Below are 22,035 nucleotides of genomic sequence, written 5' to 3'. Positions count from 1 at the left end.
GCAGTTATTGTGTAAAAGAAAACATTTCACATGAGAAAGCGACAAAGGACACATTCACATTGTAAGCGTGGAGTTTGCTCCTTCTGAAATAAAGAAAGACGCGTGATGTGAAGCAAGATGGCAGCCAGACCTTAGCCATTTTAAAATTCTGGCCCTCACTAGCTATGGTCATTCTAAACATGAATAACAAAGAGTAAACATATTGTCATGTGAACGTGTTTATATCACTATAAATACAAAGATTTAATTATCAAAATCGCCTTCCGACCCTCCTGCAAGACACACAGATTTCAAGACAGAGACTCTCCATACACAGACTGTGATCCCCAGACTGAGAGGTCAACAATGACAGACACAAACACACATACCCCACCAAACACAGACCAAAGAACACTGTTTCTTAAGCAAAAACAAGGCACACAATGACACCATACACAGATACATGCCAAGATGCAGAGTCCCTCTCTTACATACACATACAACCTTACATGCACCTTCACATGTTCCCTATAACACATACGCACAACCACATACATTAAGACACACTGATCACCACAACACTTACACTCAGTGGCAGCTGCTGCTTAATGGAGGTGGGGGGAGGTTGGAAAAAAAAGTCCACTTACCTGCAGGCCGGCTGCTGCTTCTCAGTTTTCTTCAGTCATCAACGCAGGAAGCACACAGCTCCCCTAGCTAATCACGGCAGCAGTCATGATTGGTCTGAGCACTGTGATTCGGTGCATGTTCTCCATCCAGGCTGTGCAATACAGCCGTGGAGAACATGCAAAGTGCGCATGCCTGTTTGGCCGGCCCAATACAGCCGGCCAAATCATCATGCGCACTTAGAGAGTGCTCACCACTCCTCCCTCTGCCCCCTGCTCTAGCTAGCCCAGCCCCTCACCTAAGCCAGTACGGGAAAAATCCAATTATAAAAGCTTAGTGTTATTATCATTTTATTTTTCCTTTTTGAACTGCTTACAGAGCAGTGGGGTGGCGCTCCTCTGCCTTAGCGGAGGAGCCGTCGCTGCCATCAACCACGCAGAGACAGACCGACCTTCAGATAGACCCACCCACAAAGATCACGCACACCCTCAATGAGAACTGGACATACACAAACTGACAACAGACTGACAGTATAACACGGACACACATATAGGCATCTACATGAACTCCCCCAGAGGCACCAACTCCTGCAGACTTACGGTAGTGCACGTAGTGTTTGTCACTGTGTCAAACTATATTGGAAACAAGTGGACTCAGCTAGCAAAATGTACCCGACTGGCAAAATTAAGTGTGGAAAAGAAGTACATTTAGTTGGCTTCTGTTTAGACCGCGCCACCACTTATTTAAGTCAATGTTTTGTAAGCATTTATCACTTTGAGGAAGTCTATTTCTGTTGAGAAGGGTTCTTTGCAATCGAGGCCTCTAATGCATGAGTCTACTATCGTTTGGAGTACTGCATTTGGCTGCTTGTGAGATACCATTATAGTGTATTATTTAAAGAGTATATTGTTCTTTGGCAGCGGGTCTTCTTTTTTTATTAGCATGGTCCACGGGGTATTTTAGAGCTACATTTTTTACTTCTGTTCTTTTTGGCATGTGTACAAGAAGATCTGTTAAATTAATGATTGTATTATGTATATTTGACGCTTTCAATTAATTGTTTATCCACACAAATGTATTACTGACTGACACAACATATGTCATTTGTTTATTTTTTATATATGGGGTCAATTCAGAATCCCAATGTGGTGCATAAGATTATTAAAATGAATACATATTAGTCCTTAGATAGAGGAAATCAATATTAGTCCTTACAGAAAAGAAGTCAATATTAGCCCTGCCAGGAAGTACGTCAATATTAGCCATGGCAGGAAGAAAGTCAATAATAGTCCAGGAAGAAAGTCAATAATAGTCCTGACAGGGAGGAGGTTAGAAATAGTCCTGACAGAGAGGAAGTCAATATTAGCCCTGATAGGGAGGAAGTCAATATTAGTCCTGAAAATGAGGAAGACCATATACGCCTTGACAGGGAGAAAGTCAATATTAGTCCTGACAGGGAGGAAGTCAATATTAGTCCTGACAGAGAGGAAGTCAGTAATAGTCCTGACAATGAGGACGTCAGTATTAGTCCTGACAGGGAGGACGTCAATATTAGTCCTGACAGGGAGGAAGTCAATATTAGTCCTGACAGGGAGGAAGTCAATATTAGTCCTGACAGAGAGGAAGTCAGTAATAGTCCTGACAATGAGGACGTCAGTATTAGTCCTGACAGGGAGGAAGTCAATATTAGTCCTGAAACTGAGGAAGTCAATATTAGCCCTGACATGGAGGAAGTCAATATTAGTCCTGACAGGGAGGAAGTCAATATTAGTCCTGACAGAGAGGAAGTCAATATTAGTCCTGAAACTGAGGAAGTCAATATTAGTCCTGACAGGGAGGAAGTCAATATTAGTCCTGAAACTGAGGAAGTCAATATTAGCCCTGACATGGAGGAAGTCAATATTAGTCCTGACAGGGAGGAAGTCAATATTAGCCCTGACATGGAGGAAGTCAATATTAGTCCTGACAGGGAGGAAGTCAATATTAGTCCTGACAGAGAGGAAGTCAATATTAGTCCTGAAACTGAGGAAGTCAATATTAGTCCTGACAGAGAGGAAGTCAATATTAGTCCTGACAGAGAGGAAGTCAGTAATAGTCCTGACAATGAGGACGTCAGTATTAGTCCTGACAGGGAGGAAGTCAATATTAGTCCTGACAGGGAGGAAGTCAATATTAGTCCTGACAGAGAGGAAGTCAATAATAGTATTGACAATGAGGACGTCAGTATTAGTCCTGACAGGGAGGAAGTCAATATTAGTCCTGAAACTGAGGAAGTCAATATTAGCCCTGACATGGAGGAAGTCAATATTAGTCCTGACAATGAGGACGTCAATATTAGTCCTGACAGGGAGGAAGTCAATATTAGTCCTGACAATGAGGACGTCAATATTAGTCCTGACAGGGAGGAAGTCAATATTAGTCCTGACAGGGAGGAAGTCAATATTAGTCCTGACAGGGAGGAAGTCAATATTAGTCCTGACAGAGAGGAAGTCAATATTAGTCCTGACAATGAGGACGTCAATATTAGTCCTGACAGGGAGGAAGTCAATATTAGTCCTGACAATGAGGACGTCAATATTAGTCCTGACAGGGAGGAAGTCAATATTAGTCCTGACAATGAGGACGTCAATATTAGTCCTGACAGGGAGGAAGTCAATATTAGCCCTGACATGGAGGAAGTCAATATTAGTCCTGACAATGAGGACGTCAATATTAGTCCTGACAGGGAGGAAGTCAATATTAGTCCTGACAATGAGGACGTCAATATTAGTCCTGACAGGGAGGAAGTCAATATTAGTCCTGACAGGGAGGAAGTCAATATTAGTCCTGACAGAGAGGAAGTCAATATTAGTCCTGAAACTGAGGAAGTCAATATTAGTCCTGACAGGGAGGAAGTCAATATTAGTCCTGAAACTGAGGAAGTCAATATTAGCCCTGACATGGAGGAAGTCAATATTAGTCCTGACAGGGAGGAAGTCAATATTAGCCCTGACATGGAGGAAGTCAATATTAGTCCTGACAGGGAGGAAGTCAATATTAGTCCTGACAGAGAGGAAGTCAATATTAGTCCTGAAACTGAGGAAGTCAATATTAGTCCTGACAGAGAGGAAGTCAATATTAGTCCTGACAGAGAGGAAGTCAGTAATAGTCCTGACAATGAGGACGTCAGTATTAGTCCTGACAGGGAGGAAGTCAATATTAGTCCTGACAGGGAGGAAGTCAATATTAGTCCTGACAGAGAGGAAGTCAATAATAGTATTGACAATGAGGACGTCAGTATTAGTCCTGACAGGGAGGAAGTCAATATTAGTCCTGAAACTGAGGAAGTCAATATTAGCCCTGACAGGGAGGAAGTCAATATTAGTCCTGACAATGAGGACGTCAATATTAGTCCTGACAGGGAGGACGTCAATATTAGTCCTGACAGGGAGGACGTCAATATTAGTCCTGACAGGGAGGACGTCAATATTAGTCCTGACAATGAGGACGTCAATATTAGTCCTGACAATGAGGACGTCAATATTAGTCCTGACAGGGAGGAAGTCAATATTTGCCCTGACTGTGAGAAAGTCAATCTTAGTCCTGATAGAGAGGTTTTCACTGGTTTGTCAAGGGAATCTGCTCCACGACAAGGGTGTTTTAGTATTTAGCGCAAGAAGTATCAGCCATGGGGCTGGGACGATGCTGCTGCCCCTACAGTGGTCATCAATTGCCACTGTTGTGCTACCTGCTGCCACCATATGGTACCACCTTTGGTGACAGCGCTACCCCTTACCAGAAGGTGGTCTGATCATGTGGGAAGAGGCTTAACAGAGATGCGGACAGTAGCATGCCTTCAATATTTAGTCTAGAGCCTCTTCTGCGCCACCAGTTCACAGAACAGATTAAACGATTACCTATATGTATTTAAAATGAAAGATAACTGATGTACATGTGACTATGAGTTCAACAGAATGGCTACATATTCCACCATCTGCTGCATAATTTGATGATTTCACAAGGAAAAAATAGTTTCTTGATGGAAAGAGATGCTTCTGTGTATGTGTGTGTGCACGGTGAAGCCCAAACTAAAATAAACCAAACAAGATCACAAATGGAATACTCTGAATGAAACAGGAACACGTTTTATTGCAAGAAGTGAGTGGAATAGTCTTGTTTTCCTATGAATCTGGTAGAAATCAAGACTACATGTTCACGTATATTTCAACTCACAATGTTTTACTTTTAAAGGTTCAAGAAATGATGTTCATATAATGTTCCTGTCAATCACGCACAACAAAATCATAATTTATTGGTCAATATCATTCTTAAGAGGACCTGGTGAATGTGTATACTTTCCTTTCTAAGGAAGTTTTGGTATGTTTCACAACATCTGGCATCCTTTTTGTACCAATGTGTGCAAGATAACTACATAATGTGCTGCATATTGTTACAGCATTTTTATTTTGTGCCACATAATTTAGTCAACCCGTTGCCTAATTTATTCTGCAGTGTCAAATAAAATCAGTGGTTCTTGTTCTAACTAGAAAAGCACTTAACAATGTAAAGATCTCCCCTGCCACACCAGGTCTCCATTTTATATATCAAGAAAAGGACAACACCTATGCAGCACTTTCTCTTTCCTTTAATAGTACCAGACTGGGTCTGGGGCAAGGATTTCAATTACACTGAAAGCACTGCAGAGGTTGGGTAATAGATATTGACATCAGCCATCTGGGGGAGCAGATAGCTAGAGAGCTGCAGTTTGTGATATCATCAAGTGTATTTCTGGTTGAAAGAAGAAGTCTCTAGAGGGTCTCGTATTAGGGTTCGGCCCTTTTATTGCATTAATTTTTTACACGCTTCTGGAGAGCTCTGCTTTCCCTCATGCAGCACAGCTCAATCAATGTATTATTAAGCTGGGAAAGGCGCTAGACTGCGCCCCACTAACACTCAGGCAAGCTCAGCATGTGGTGACCCCTAGTGGTGGGCGGTGGAAGCAAATCCTCAAAGTTGGTCTAGCTGGGCCTGCTAGATCCACTGCTTCAGCACCTTCAGTTATTGTTCTGTTGTGCAGGCCCCAGAGAAAACAGCCTAAGCTGCCCCCACCCCCTTCCTTCCATTGTACCCTCCCGGGCAATATACTATTTATACAAATGCTGACTGACTTACTATTATCCAGTTTAATGGTATCCAATTTGCCAACCACAGAAGGATGCAAAGCTCTGTCTGCCTTGCTGGGACTCATGGCTGCCACCTTTAGAGCACAGCACTGGAAAGCATCGACTCTCTGAGATATTATGTCAGCTACAAAAGTAAGCATGATTGCCCTCTGTTCAGGAGAGTTGCCTGGTAATCTCCCTTCTTGCAATTATGAACCAAAGCTGAATGCTGTCCCTAATGAGTGGAAGGGCAGTAAACATCTGTTAATGCCCAATAGTATCTGTGTACCAAGAGTGTTAGCTGTTCCCTTAGTGTCACCCAACAGATGCACATACAAATACCAACTATCTCTGTGTGTTTCATGCCCTGCCACTGAAAACAGAATGCAGGCAAACAGTTAATCAGTTAATGAAAAAATTCAATGCATCCTGATTGGTGGATCCAACCTCAGCATTCCATACAAGATGGTCATCTGAGTTATCTTATCCGCTGTGATCAACAGCATTCCTTACATTTTCTTTAATATTTATTCTCAGAGTCATTAGTAAACGGATGCCATTAATTTATCTGTGTTTTTGTTGTGCTTAGCCTGCTATCTATGTTCTGGGTTATTTTGTGGATTCCTTTTTATTTAAAAATATTGTCACTTAGCTTGCTGCTATTGACTTTTGTTACATACAGAGTGGTCTTACCCATGACGCGGGTACCTTTGGGGTCGTCACCATACAGAAAATAGAACAAATATGATGCTGGCCCAAACTTGAAGGTGACCGAGTGTGCACCATGATCTCATTTTAATAATCAAGTGTGAAGATGTAAACTGATCTAGACCTGTGATCTACAACACCTTGTAAAGCTTATATTTTATTGTGGTCACATTTCACCATCTATTCATCCAATCCCCTGGTCCCTTCGCCAAAGAAAGAGTCAAATCTCTGCATCGTTGAGATTGGGAGGATTGATTTGTATGCCAGGAACATTTTGTCCTTCAGATCCCAAATTTGGCATCTTCATCCTGGCACTGCATTCAAGTCTCCCGCGTATTTATGTGGGGCCAGTGATACCCAATTCTATAATTCTTGGACCTAATTTTAATTATCGATCAATAACTTACTGCTACTAGCAAGAGTAGTACTTACAAGGAGAGTGATAACCACACCATTTCATGTTTCTTGCTTTGAAATAGTGGATAATGTGGAAATAGAGTGTGTTTTCCCTGTTTCCGAAGTGCACAAAGCCAGAAGATGTGATGTCTGCCCACACAAATTGCACCAGGTTTTATCTAGCAACAATCATGCTGACGATTCCTAATAGCGTGTGCAATTACAAGACCAATTATAATCCTGAGTTGGGTAAAAACAGGAGTTGGTGCCCAAATCAGGATCAATTTGGTTTGCGGGGCCGAACCGGGTTTTTGATGGAACTGGTCAAAGCAATGATGAGCAATACTACCAAGACCAGGATGCCTCGTTTTGCTGACGCCCATGTGGGGGGGGGACTAACAATTTGAATAAAAAGTGTTTTCCACTCCAATGCTGCTTTTTTTGTCTAATTGGAGAGAGCCAGTGAACAAGAGCATTACCTGCTCAAAACGTGCTTTGCAGTCACTTACGAATCTTGGAGGGCTGACTGCTTGATTCTGCTGCCGTTGGCTGGGTGCATTTACTCCAGGGATTGGCTGCAGGGCCTGTGCCCAACTCCATTGGGCAGCCAACCCCACCATGCACAGCCTTTGCCTGTTCATGGCAAGCCACCGCAGACACTCAGGCCTGCCCCCCTTTTTAGGTCTCGCGTCAGCGAAAGACTTATTGTTCCTGGCTTGCCGGGAATGTTGGACAGTGGATGGGCACGCACAGGGCCGTCGGCGATTTCATCGCGTGTGCGCGCACGTACAGCCCTGCGCCGTGCACATCCTCTATCCCACATTCCCAGCAAGTGAATAACACATACACACACAGACACACAGCAACACTCACGCATGCGCAAGCGCACACACACGCACATGCACGCACGCAACAGCCACACTCATGCATGCACACACAAACACGCAGGCACACACGCGCAGGGTGGAGTCTGAGTCTAGGGAGTCCACTTCTGCACGGGCCTCCTCGGGGCCTCCCTCTCACCTGCTTCCGATAGCCGCTGCTCACCATCATATCTGGAGCGCCGGGTCCTTGGCTCCCGATGGGTGGGTGGGCGGGCGGGGGCAACGTGGCCAGGGACAGGCTGACAACTTCCAGCCTACTAACTTTCTACTACGGGAGCGGCGGCTGCGGTGCATGGGCGGGGCAGGACGGAGGGTGCGCAGGATTCGTAGCCCCTGCCCTTCGGCCGCCTCCGGGGCTCCGCCCTGCTAGCGCACCATTGGCTGAGCGCCCCTCAGCGCTGGCTCGTCCCCAGAGCTCCCATCACCTCATCAGGCTTCCGGGGCCCTCACAGGGTCACCGCCACTGCAGAGCATCCACAGGCATAGTGGCTACGCGTCTCCCAGGCCTAGGTGTTCTCTGATTCGGCTCTGCCCGGATACCAAGGCTCAGACCAGGCCCTGGCCCGCTCCTTCAACGGGCAATCCACCAACCCCGTGTCGGGGTCACTGCAGGTCATATCTGCACTATACAAAAACACACAAAAATATGATAAATCATTGGTTCCATTCTCTTGAACCTTTCCATAGCATTGGCAATTGTACATATATTCAACTTCCAGAGAAGGGCGCACAAAAGATAAAGTGCATATTTAAATATGTTTACAAGAACTCATGGATGATTTACATCAGACCTGCTGACGAGCTGGTTCCAGAATGCCTTTAAGTACCTTTTTGCATCAGTGTATGCTGCGGACACTCCTTTGTAATAGTAAGCTGCAAACCAAAAATCGAAGCCCGGACACAAGCAAGCCTGTTTTCTAGTCTGCTATATAATTAATTAAATAGGCTTTGTGTTTTCTTTGATTCAGTTAAAAAGCCTTTCTGCTGAAAGGATGTGCATGTTTCATTTCAATCTGTGTGAAAGATCAGAAGGGATCGAACAGGTCAGAAGAAGTACTCTGGCATTCCAGGAGCCAAGCAGCATGATCATGGACTTAGCTTCATTGAGGCAGTTGAAGCTGATCCATTGAGCATGGGTGAATCATTCTATTTCACTCAAGTAATTTACCATATCCTGCGGTGTCCCAAGATGAACATCTGTATCCTCCGTATAGACATGTTAACCTATGCTGTGGTTGGCTGTGAATGAATCTATGTAGATGAGGAAGAGAACAAAGACAATTTAAACCCTACGGCTCTGGTGACATTACCAAGATTCTGGATGGGGCAGTTTCACGTGCTTCAAGTCAGTCCTCATTCCAGTCACCTGAGAATAGTACCCACCATGTCGGATGCTGTATAAGACACCCTCTAACCCTCACACCCCCTCGCCCTCACACACCCACACCCTCACACCCCCTCACTCTCACACCCCCTTGCCCTCACACACCCTCACACCCCCTCACCCTCACACCCCCTCACACCCTCTCACCCTCACACCCCCTCACATCCTCACACCCACTCACCCTCACACCCCCTCACACCCTCTCACCCTCACATCCCCTCACCCTCACACCCCCTCGCCCTCACACACCCTCACCCTCACAACCCCTCACCCTCACCCTCACACACCCTCACCCTCACACCCTCTCACCCTCACACCCCCTTGCCCTCACACACCCCCACCCTCACACCCCCTCAGACACCCTCACCCTCACACCCCCTCACCCTCACACCCCCTCACACCACCTCACCCTCACACCCCCTCACCCTCACACCCCCTCACCCTCACACCCCCTCACGCTCACTCACCCTCACTCACCCTCACTCACCCTCACTCACCCTCACACACACTCACACACACTCACACACACTCCGAGCCAACCACAGCACCAAGACCGCCCTGATCGCAGTCACCGATGACATCAGATCCCTGCTCGACAACGGGGAAACAGCGGCCCTCATCCTCCTGGACTTCTCCGCAGCGTTCGACACTGTCTGCCACCGCACCCTAGTGCAGCGCCTCAGCAACATCGGAATCCAAGAGAAGGCACTGGAGTGGATCATCTCGTTCCTCGCCGGAAGAACCCAGAGAGTCCGCCTCCCCCGTTCAGATCCGAGGCCACCGAAGTCATCTGCGGCGTACCACAAGGATCATCACTCAGCCCAACCCTCTTCAACGTCTACATGAGCCCCCTCGCAGCCATCGCACGCCAACACAACCTAAACATCATCTCCTACGCCGACGATACCCAGCTGATCCTCTCCCTCACCAACGACCCCGCCACCGCCAGAGCCAGTCTACACGAAGGGATGTAAGACGTCGCCGAGTGGATGAAGAACAGCCGTCTGAAACTGAACTCAGACAAGACGGAAGTCCTCATCCTGGGATCATCACCCTCCGCCTGGGACGATTCCTGGTGGCCCCCTGCCCTGGGCACCACTCCCAAACCAACGGACCACGCACACAACCTCGGCTTCATCCTGGACTCCTCCCTCTCGATGACCAGACAAATCAACGCCGTCTCCTCATCGTGCTTCAACACCCTGCGCATGCTCCGCAAGATCTTCCGATGGATCCCCACCGAAACCAGAAAGACCGTCACCCAGGCACTCGTCACCAGCCGACTGGACTACGGGAACACCCTCTATGCCGGAACCACAGCCAAACTTCAAAAAAGACTCCAACGCATCCGGAACGCCTCCGCACGACACATCCTGGACATCCCTCGACACAGCCACATCTCTGGCCACCTGAGAGACCTGCACTGGCTCCCCATCAGCAAGAGAATCACGTTCAGGCTCCTCACCCACGCACACAAGGCTCTCCACGACCTGGGCCCAAAGTACCTCAACGACCGCCTGACCTTCTACACGCCCACCCGCCAGCTACGATCAACCAGCCACGCCCTCGCCTCCGTACCACGCATCCGCAGAGCCACCGCCGGAGGAAGATCCTTCTCTTACCTGGCAGCCAAGACTTGGAACTCCCTCCCCATCCACCTTTGTCTGACCCAAGACCACCTCTCCTTCAGGAATCAGCTCAAGACCTGGCTGTTCGAGCAGTGACGTACCCCTCTACACCCGCACCTTGAGACCCTTCCGGATGAGTAGTGCGCTATACAAATGCCTTGATTGATTGATTGATTGATTGATTGATTGATTGACACACCCTCACCAGCATAGCATAACAAAACATAGCATAGCAGAACAAAACACAGCATAGCATAGCATAACAAAAAAAAGCATAGGAGAGCAAAACAAAATATAGCATAACAAAACATAGCATAGCAAAATAAAACATAGCATAGCAAAACACAACAAAACATAGCATAGCATAACAAAACATAGCATAGCATAACAAAGCATAGCACAGCGAAACACAACAAAACATAGCATAGCATAACAAAATAAAGCATATGATAGCAAAACTAAACATAACATAGCATGACAAAGCATAGGATAGCAAAACATAACATAGCATAACAAAACATAGCATAACAAAACACAACACATAGCAGAATAAAACATAGCAAAACACTACAAAAAATAGCATAGCTTAACATAACACAACAAAACATAGTATAGCAAAACAAAACATATAATAGCATAGCAAAACATAGCATACCAAACACAACAAAACATAGCATAGCATAACAAAACATAGCATAACAAAACATAGCATAGCATAACAAAGCATAGCATAGCAAAACAGCATAGCATAACAAAACATAGCATAGCATAACAAAACAGCATAGCATAGCATAACAAATCAAAGCATAGGATAACAAAACATAGCATAGCATAACAAAATAAAACATAGAATAGCAAAACATAGCATAGCATACAGCATCACTCCGCACCACCACAGCATCACTCAGGGACACCACAACATCACTGTGCGCTACCACAGCATCACTGAACGCCACAGCTTCACTCGTTCGCCATCACAACATCAATCAGCGCTACCACAGCATCAATCTGTGCAACCATTCAACAGCACCTGGTTCAAATATGTTCTCTCAATGTTTCAAGCTTTATTACAAGTGTAACAAAAAGATGTTAATATTTCACTTCTGTTCTTGGATTTTCGTCACAATAAAATACACTGAACATAATCTTCACAAAAGTTTTTTACAAAAGTTTAAGCTATTGCCATTATAAATTACATCACTTTTATTAAGTATTAATTATTGAAAAAAAATTAAAAGCCATTGTAATTTGTAATATCAATACATTTAAGTTACGTAAATACAACACATATTGCATTACAAATGCTATAGGTGTCACATTTGCGAAAGGTATAACTATTGGCATTGTAAATGACTAAGCTATTGATTTCGCTAGTTTCAAAAACAAAACATAATTTAAAAAATTGTCATTTACAATACCAATAACTCAGACTTTCCTAATGCGAGACCTATTGCATTGCAAATGCTTGTTTAAAATTGTTTTACTGTTCTCACAGGAAGTATAGGGGGCCATGCTGTCTCCCAAGGGGCAACAGTGAGATTGTTGAACCACCCCAATAATATTTCATTTCTCCTGTGGGAAGGAGGCAGCTGATGGGGAAAGAAGCCCCTTCACACAATCAGATTGCTCGACTATTTGGTGAAGTGCATGGTCACAGGTACTCTCCTGAGCCTCCTTGAGAGCCTCCCATGAACACAACTGTCTAGATATGCAATGTTTTTTAACCTTAATTTCTCAAAAACTACTGAAGGGGTTTACACCAAATCACAAAAAGCATGCTTTTTGGATCAAGATCTAGCTTTATGCCAAAGTTGGTGTAATTGCATTTAAGCCATTTTCATGATATCGCAGTTCAATTCTCCTATGAAAGATTGCATGAGGAAATTGCATTTTGGGACCCTCCCTTTTTCTAAGCCGCCACTTGACGGATCACCCCGAAACTTTCCAAAAGCCGAAGTGGATAAACCTTTTGGGGAATATTTTGTGAAGATTCGTCAAATGCAACCAATGGTATTAGCAAACTAAAAAAACACTCTTCCTAAGATAACTAGGCCCTAACTAGAACTACATACCCGCAACCAACACTGTGTAATATTGTGTTTTTTCAAGCATCTGCCTAACATCAGCCAGGAAATACATAGACTGCCATTTGGTGCCAATTGAACATTTTATATGCTTTGATGGCGGCTGCACACATTGTATTCAAACTCAACTGGCATGTCCTCCTTTAGTGTTCCTAGGTAACTATCCAATGGGAGAGCAACCTGTTGGATTTAAATGAATGTGTCATGGGGTTGCATTTACAACAACAAGCACTGATGAAGGTATACAGCCGAAACATATTTGCTCATCTGAACAATAAAGAAACTGCATTTTGACCCCGTGAGTTCACGTCCTGCTTTTTGGTAGGAGTCATTGGATTTATATGTGAGATCATCATCACAAGTGGAGCACTTATCATTAAGTGTTCGGCAGCTTTGGTGAAATGAGTAAAATGGGTGTAAAGGAACGCTGCCAGAACCGCTGAAGTGGGATCAATTTGGCACATATTCCATTGACAAAAGGTCGGGTTATTTAACCTGAGGCAATATGGTAATTGGACTCAATTTCTGTGGTTATGACCAAGGATTTCTGTTCTACATCATCTGAGACAGACAAGGGGATATTTGCATTTTGGAAAATGCATTACTACGTGGAGACAGCCTCACACATAGTATTCAAACTCAGGTGGTGACTGCTTTGTTAGTGTTCATATGTAACTCTCCAATAGGAGAGCAACCTGTTGGATTTAAATGAATGTCTTCAATTTATACATGTAATGACTTAGTGAAATCTTTAAACAATCAGAAATCTCATAACACCTGTATGCAGATGATACTCAGCTATGCATCAAAATCTGTTCTCATGAGTGTATCCGGAGACTGGATGACACCATGACGAAAACACAGGCATGGCCGGCATGCAACCATCTAAAACTCAACCCAACAAAAACCGAATTCAATCTCTTTTCTTCTCCCCTTAAATCCCCTGCACAGCAACTTTGGTCTCTTAATCTCAATTTGCTAAACTGCACCCCAACCATCTGCGACTCCGTAAAGTCACTAGGCATCACGCTAGACTCTAATTTAAACATGCAAGCCCACATACAAGCCCACATACAAGCTGCAATGAAAGGCACTAACCTACACCTGCACCTACTAAGAAAACTAAAACCCTTCATACAGCTAGGGGACCTCAAAACAGCAGTTCAATTGCTAGTGCACTCACACTGGATTATGGGAATGCCACACTCATTGGTCTATCGAAAGCCAGCCTGGCCCCAATACAAAGCAACAATAAAGGCAACAGCGAAATTGTTAACAGGTACACATCGCTATGACCACATCTCACCACCACTCAGACCCCTCAGCTGGCTCCAAGTTGAAACTAGGATCCAACTGAAGGTGGTTTGCATAATACACAAAGCCCTTCATAATTCTGGTCCCCAATACATGGCAAATAGGTTCAAGCTCTCAGGAGGCGGAAGGGATTTGTGAAGTGCTAAATCTCTAATACTATCAATAAATCAATCGATCAATCAATCAATATTTACTTTATTCGATTCACATCACCAATCATAAAAGTACAATAAAAACATCAATTAATATAATTCCATACAGGTTCAATCTCAAACATAGGCATAATACACAGCTAATAAAAATCGCAATAAATACTAACAAACAGTAAAATTGTCTAGAAATTCCCGGTATAAGAGAGCTGGTCTTGCTTGGTTAAAATTCAAAGGTAAAAGTAATGGGCGGATATACTTCTGTCATAAATTGGCCCATTTGGGGCAAATTAAAACAATATGTAAAGTGTCCAGTGCAGAGAACCCATCTCATGTGCAAATTGGAAGGGCTTGTGGCTTATGCCAACCTGCTACTTATTGAGGAAACATATTCAAACGAAAATATGTTAAAAGTCTTCTGTGGGTAACTGGCATATCCAATGTTACATAGTATTCCATTTTATCTATAGATTTCACCATGGCATAGTGTGTACAGTAAAGTTTACGCTGTGAATCTAGGGCTCTAGCTTCTTGGGTAAACTCCTGAAATGCTTTCTTAACTCCCAGAATATCTCATTTGGATATTACCTCTGGCAAATTAAAATGATGTGATAAGCCCACACTTGTGAGGGTAGTTTTTATGTAACTCAGCCAGGGTATGTGCAAACTATAGTCCATATTCATAGAATCTCTCAATATTAATCTATTAAATCTAATTATTTTTTGGTCCATATCGAACACCATAAAAGTATGGGGAGCAGTCGAATATAGTCAGCTATTAAACCTGCCTCTAACTCATCATGTACTATTTCTGCAGGCACATTTTGCGGGATTCATAACAATTTCCTTAGATGTTTATTTTCTGTCATTTGTATAAATGTAGGAGATTTGAAACCCCAAATCTCTGCTCCAATGGTTACAGTTGGAACACACTTAGCACTATAGAGATATAATATAGACTTTATATAATTGTAGCCTAATCGCCTGGAAAGAGCATCAATGCTAAACGCAACCCTATCAAAAGATTGAGTATGCAATTTCAGTAATGGCTCCCAGGACAATCTATCATCCAGCATCATGCCTAAATAGCTGAACTTGTCCACCTTACCTATATCATTATTTTTTATTACATAGTTTTTAACCTTGGTACCTCTGGGTCCTATGGTCATGGAATACGATTTAGAATAGTTAATTTTTAGACCTAGTTTTTCCATAAAATTATAATTTGCTATACAGGGAGAAAAGAATGGAATCATCCGCATACAACAAAGTGGGAACCATTTCATCTCCTCTCCATGGGACATCTTTACAATGTTCCCTTAAAAACTGGGTGAATTTATTTATATATAAGATAAAAAGGAAATGAGCTAAAATACAACCCTGCTGGTCCCCTTTCGCTAGCTGAACTCGCTTAGTGCATTCCCCTGAAGGACCATATCTTACCGCTGCTTCAAGCCCTGTGTGAAAATTGTGCAAAACACGCCACCTCATCCACCCCCATGTACCTCAGCACAACCTACAACCTACAACTGAGATTTAACCACAGAGTCAAAGGCTGTGTTAATACTAAAACCACCTGGATTCAAAAAAAGAAAAACTCACGGAAGCACTTTTGCTGGATCTGCTTCAAAAATATGGAACTCCCTACCACCCTCAACTAGAGCAATTACCTTACTTAGGCTTTTCAAGAAGGAAGTTAAAGCCATACTACTAGATAAACATGAGAACGTTAAGAGAATGATTTTTGAAACTGTTATCCACCCTATTATATACAACATCCTATTGGTCTATACTTTGCATTACGAACACCACATACAGAGTTCCTTATTTTATATTTATATCCTATTGTTTTATACCTTACTACAAGACTTTTGTACAGAATATCATATGTGACAGGTGTCTTAGTGTACTGCAACACTCTTCAGCTCGCTTGATGTACAGCGGTCTGATACCGTGATGGTCATATTTGTGCTTCACAAACCAAGAAACTGCATTTTTATCCTGTGAGTGCCTGTCCTTCTTTTTGGTAGGAGGCGTCTTTGGAACGTTTTTTGGGGGGAACCAAGTTCCCCTCACATACAATTATAACACACAAATTTTGGTTTTTAATTTTGGTGGAAAACTGCCCCAAATCACCCCTTTTTTTTACTCTTGACCCCTTTTTACCTCTACCCACTCCTAAACCCTATATTATCCTTACCACCTTTTACCTCTACTCACCCCTAAACCCTACAATTACCTTTAACCTTTTTCTCCCTTTACTTCTACCCACACCAAAACCCTAAGATCACTCTACCTCCCTATATCACTGCCCAACCCCAAACCCTAAAATTACTCTCACCACTATTCACCTATATCAACCGCCTACACCCTAAAGTCACCCTTACCTCCCTTTTTTCAATATCCACCCATAAACCCTAAAATCACCCTCCTTACCTACCTTTACCGCAACTCACACCTTTACCCCCTTTTTCAAAAATAAACATTTAAAATTGTGTTGTTTAAAAAATGAATGCTTACCTGTGTGGTAAAAACTGTGCAGTAAAGTCACTATTGTAAAGGCTGTACACCCTTGTGATGGAGCATCTACAGGATGGTGAGTGCTTTAATAGCCAGCTCATGTGCTCTGGCTCTGCTCTCTCCCCTTGCACATCAACCTCTTGCAGTCTAGTACTTTCCAAGCTATGCTTGTGCCTCAGGGATGCTTGAACTAGGATTGGGTGGAAGGGAGAATTCCCTGTTGAGACTCAAACCTTCATTGGGTTTAGAAAATCTGCTATACTTCTGTGGATCCCTCTAACCGCCCTCCATGTACACCAGAGGAAAACAGAGGTAAACCTAGTTACATCTAATCCTGGCTTGCTGCCACATTTGAGATGCAAGCCCCTGATCTTCCTGTACATTGGAAAAGTGTATTTTAGCCTAAAAGTTCACTTGAGATTACTTTTGTCCACATCCCTGTTGACCCTTAAAGACCATACAGAACGCGGGACTAGTGACTTCCACCTGGTTGCAGTTTTGTCAAGGGGGATTGGGGTGTTTGCAAACATCATTCTATGCAGTATTGACTCATACCTATCTGTGGCTTGTTTGGGACCACCCAGAGATGCTGTTATAACTATTCCTTTTTGACGTCACTTTTGCTAAGAATGTTGGTCTCTCCGCTGCAAGTGATTGGTACGAATTTGGGAGACTTTGTTATGTCTGGCTGGAACTGCTGAAAGTTACATACCATAAAAGTAAGCATAACACCAGCCTGTGCCTCCAGACCATTGAAAAGACCATTGCCTGCAATCAGCCTTTCCAATGTAATCAACATGGACCTTAGGGGTGAATATGACACCGTCGGTGGTGACTAAAGGGACGTCTTCTCATAATAATAGTTATGGCTGTCTAATCCCAGAAGATGCTTGGATCCTTGGGTTTACTTTTTTTATCATCATTTTATAATGTTTTATTATTCTACAGTGTAAATAAAAAACTGCATGTTTTCAAAACTATAATTTTTCTTTGAGTTTTATTGAGGGTTATGTGATTGCGTCATACTATGTCTCACTTTCTGACCAACAACCAAATACTGTATTAAACAATAATTCATCAACCTTGCTACCGCAGGAGAATTAAGACCCAAATGGGTGTCTATTCCACTTTCAAGTGGCAATAGTACCCATTGCCCTGGGATACCAGGGGTGGATGACAATTAATCATGTGGAACTGTTCATTATCTGCTGGCTGTCCAAAAAATGGGGCAAAGGCCACACACTGACCCAGTGAACAACTGAAACTTTACAGTGATTGTTCTTTCTCTCAAATAGAAATCTTCTAAGTAACAGTCACTGCCACTCTTGGAAAAAAAATACTCAAGCTGTACCCTAAGGTTGGTAGGGTGAAAAGCACCGAGTATAAGGTACTCAAAGTAGGTTCAAGCAAGAAATTAGAGTATTAGTTGAGGAGAGTGAGAACTTACCTCAAATAATAATCATTATCCTTGTCAAGGTGAACCAGGAAAGTCACTAAATAAACTTGTGCTTAAACTCTGGTAGTTTGCACAAAGTAGTCAGGCTTAGCTTAGAGGTAGTGTGTTAAGTACTCAAACAGTGATGACGTGAAAACACAACCCAGATCTCAAACCAATTTTCAACAACAAAGAATATTGTAATAAATAAAATAAAACCAAAATGACCAAAATCTAATCAATAGAGCCAAATGTATACATTTTTAAAGCTGAAAGTTCAAAATAGCACAAAAATGGGCAAAGCGCCAACTGCGGGTATCCCGCTGCGCAGGACAGGGACAATGACACAAGTTCAGACTGACTGCAATGGAACGTGGGCCGGGTAAAGAACCAGGTTTGTACCACTGGAAGTTTTACCTGCTGACCTCAAAGTGAAGACTGCATGGCTCGCCATCACTCTGCGTCCCGCTTCTTTGAATCCAGTGAGGCTTCAAGTTGGAAGCAGCATGGCTCTGTGCGTGGCTTTGTGTGTCTCTCTGAGTTGTGCTGATGAAACTTTCATTTTAGCAGGGATTAGTACCCTCTAACTCCAACCAAAGGTTCGGGATCTTGAGTACAGCACTTGGGGGTCCCAGAGAGCACAGAAGTGGGGAGCACCTCAGGTCCAGTTAGGGCCTGATCAGTAAGGAAGCAGGAGAGGCCTCTGGAAGCCTCTTGTGTCCCGGTAGGTCAAGCAAGAAGTCAGCCAAACTGACCCCTGGAGCAACTTCTGAAATCCTGGGATCAAGGCAAGCAGGTCCAATCTTCAGACAGCAGGGTCGTCCCTCTTCCAACTCTTCACAGGTCCTGGAGTGTTCTGATTTCAAGTTCTGGGATTGCCACTTTTATGCTCAGCACCAGCCTGTGCATGGTAGACACCCCTTTGTCTAGCCCTAAATGGGTTCAGGTGAGTTCTCCACTCTTTCCTGGGCTCCGCCCCCTCTTGGTTGTGAAACAAAAGGTAGGGGCGGGCCTGGCATCAGGTCTCTTTGTGTGTGCTATGGAATGTGCCTGTAAAAGTTTAATCCGGGCAGAGCACAGCTCCTCCTTAGCTATCATGTCAGGAAAACACAGTTCCCTCTACACCCAGGCCATTTATCCACTGTCTTGCTCCAATGCACAATTTCAGTGGAGGAGTCATCAATAGTCTAATGCAGCTGGCCACCCACAGGAAGGCCCCAGAAACTTTAAGCAGGGAAATGACAACTTTCTAAAAGTGATACAGAAAAGGGGGTGGTGATGAACAGAGTGTCTGAATTAAGCAGACCACTCTTACCCAGTCCAAAGATCAGGGCTTGATCCATCACCGTTATTTATCTCACTGCCCCATCCCAGCTCAGAACCTGGCTATATGCAAATTAGTCTGTCCCTGGCCCAGTGCATCATGGGAACAGGGCAGACCAAACTACCAAGCCAATTCTTCACCAGAAAGGAGACAAGCTACCGGGGACCGGTTTCTGGCATTTCAGCCTCTTCGGCCGGCTTGCTTGAATCCTGATGGAGCAGTGAGAAAGGGACTCATGTCTGAGTATACCCTGCCACACCTATAGTGGCCAAAAACGATACAGAAAAGGGGGTGGTGATGAACAGAGTGTCTGAATTAAGCAGACCACTCTTACCCAGTCCAAAGATCAGGGCTTGATCCATCACCGTTATTTATCTCACTGCCCCATCCCAGCTCAGAACCTGGCTATATGCAAATTAGTCTGTCCCTGGCCCAGTGCATCATGGGAACAGGGCAGACCAAACTACCAAGCCAATTCTTCACCAGAAAGGAGACAAGCTACCGGGGACCGGTTTCTGGCATTTCAGCCTCTTCGGACCGGCTTGCTTGAATCCTGATGGAGCAGTGAGAAAGGGACTCATGTCTGAGTATACCCTGCCACACCTATAGTGGCCAAAAACGATACAGAAAAGGGGGTGGTGATGAACAGAGTGTCTGAATTAAGCAGACCACTCTTACCCAGTCCAAAGATCAGGGCTTGATCCATCACCGTTATTTATCTCACTGCCCCATCCCAGCTCAGAACCTGGCTATATGCAAATTAGTCTGTCCCTGGCCCAGTGCATCATGGGAACAGGGCAGACCAAACTACCAAGCCAATTCTTCACCAGAAAGGAGACAAGCTACCGGGGACCGGTTTCTGGCATTTCAGCCTCTTCGGCCCGGCTTGCTTGAATCCTGATGGAGCAGTGAGAAAGGGACTCATGTCTGAGTATACCCTGCCACACCTATAGTGGCCAAAAACGATACAGAAAAGGGGGTGGTGATGAACAGAGTGTCTGAATTAAGCAGACCACTCTTACCCAGTCCAAAGATCAGGGCTTGATCCATCACCGTTATTTATCTCACTGCCCCATCCCAGCTCAGAACCTGGCTATATGCAAATTAGTCTGTCCCTGGCCCAGTGCATCATGGGAACAGGGCAGACCAAACTACCAAGCCAATTCTTCACCAGAAAGGAGACAAGCTACCGGGGACCGGTTTCTGGCATTTCAGCCTCTTCGGCCCGGCTTGCTTGAATCCTGATGGAGCAGTGAGAAAGGGACTCATGTCTGAGTATACCCTGCCACACCTATAGTGGCCAAAAACGATACAGAAAAGGGGGTGGTGATGAACAGAGTGTCTGAATTAAGCAGACCACTCTTACCCAGTCCAAAGATCAGGGCTTGATCCATCACCGTTATTTATCTCACTGCCCCATCCCAGCTCAGAACCTGGCTATATGCAAATTAGTCTGTCCCTGGCCCAGTGCATCATGGGAACAGGGCAGACCAAACTACCAAGCCAATTCTTCACCAGAAAGGAGACAAGCTACCGGGGACCGGTTTCTGGCATTTCAGCCTCTTCGGCCCGGCTTGCTTGAATCCTGATGGAGCAGTGAGAAAGGGACTCATGTCTGAGTATACCCTGCCACACCTATAGTGGCCAAAAACGATACAGAAAAGGGGGTGGTGATGAACAGAGTGTCTGAATTAAGCAGACCACTCTTACCCAGTCCAAAGATCAGGGCTTGATCCATCACCGTTATTTATCTCACTGCCCCATCCCAGCTCAGAACCTGGCTATATGCAAATTAGTCTGTCCCTGGCCCAGTGCATCATGGGAACAGGGCAGACCAAACTACCAAGCCAATTCTTCACCAGAAAGGAGACAAGCTACCGGTGACCGGTTTCTGGCATTTCAGACTCTTCGGCCCGGCTTGCTTGAATCCTGATGGAGCAGTGAGAAAGGGACTCATGTCTGAGTATACCCTGCCACACCTATAGTGGCCAAAAACGATACAGAAAAGGGGGTGGTGATGAACAGAGTGTCTGAATTAAGCAGACCACTCTTACCCAGTCCAAAGATCAGGGCTTGATCCATCACCGTTATTTATCTCACTGCCCCATCCCAGCTCAGAACCTGGATATATGCAAATTAGTCTGTCCCTGGCCCAGTGCATCATGGGAACAGGGCAGACCAAACTACCAAGCCAATTCTTCACCAGAAAGGAGACAAGCTACCGGGGACCGGTTTCTGGCATTTCAGCCTCTTCGGCCCGGCTTGCTTGAATCCTGATGGAGCAGTGAGAAAGGGACTCATGTCTGAGTATACCCTGCCACACCTATAGTGGCCAAAAATGATACATAAAAGGGGGTGGTGCACTGGGCCAGGGACAGACTAATTTGCATACAGCCAGGTTCTGAAACTGGGATGGTGCAATGAGCTAAAAAACGGTGTTGGATCTAGCCCTGATCTCTTGACTA

The sequence above is a fragment of the Lissotriton helveticus genome, chromosome 5_1 (genome assembly GCF_964261635.1).
Source record: "Lissotriton helveticus chromosome 5_1, aLisHel1.1, whole genome shotgun sequence".
In the NCBI taxonomy this organism is placed as follows: Eukaryota; Metazoa; Chordata; class Amphibia; order Caudata; family Salamandridae; genus Lissotriton; species Lissotriton helveticus.
The sequence above is the reverse complement of the archived record's forward strand: the minus strand, read 5'-3'. Positions refer to the sequence as shown.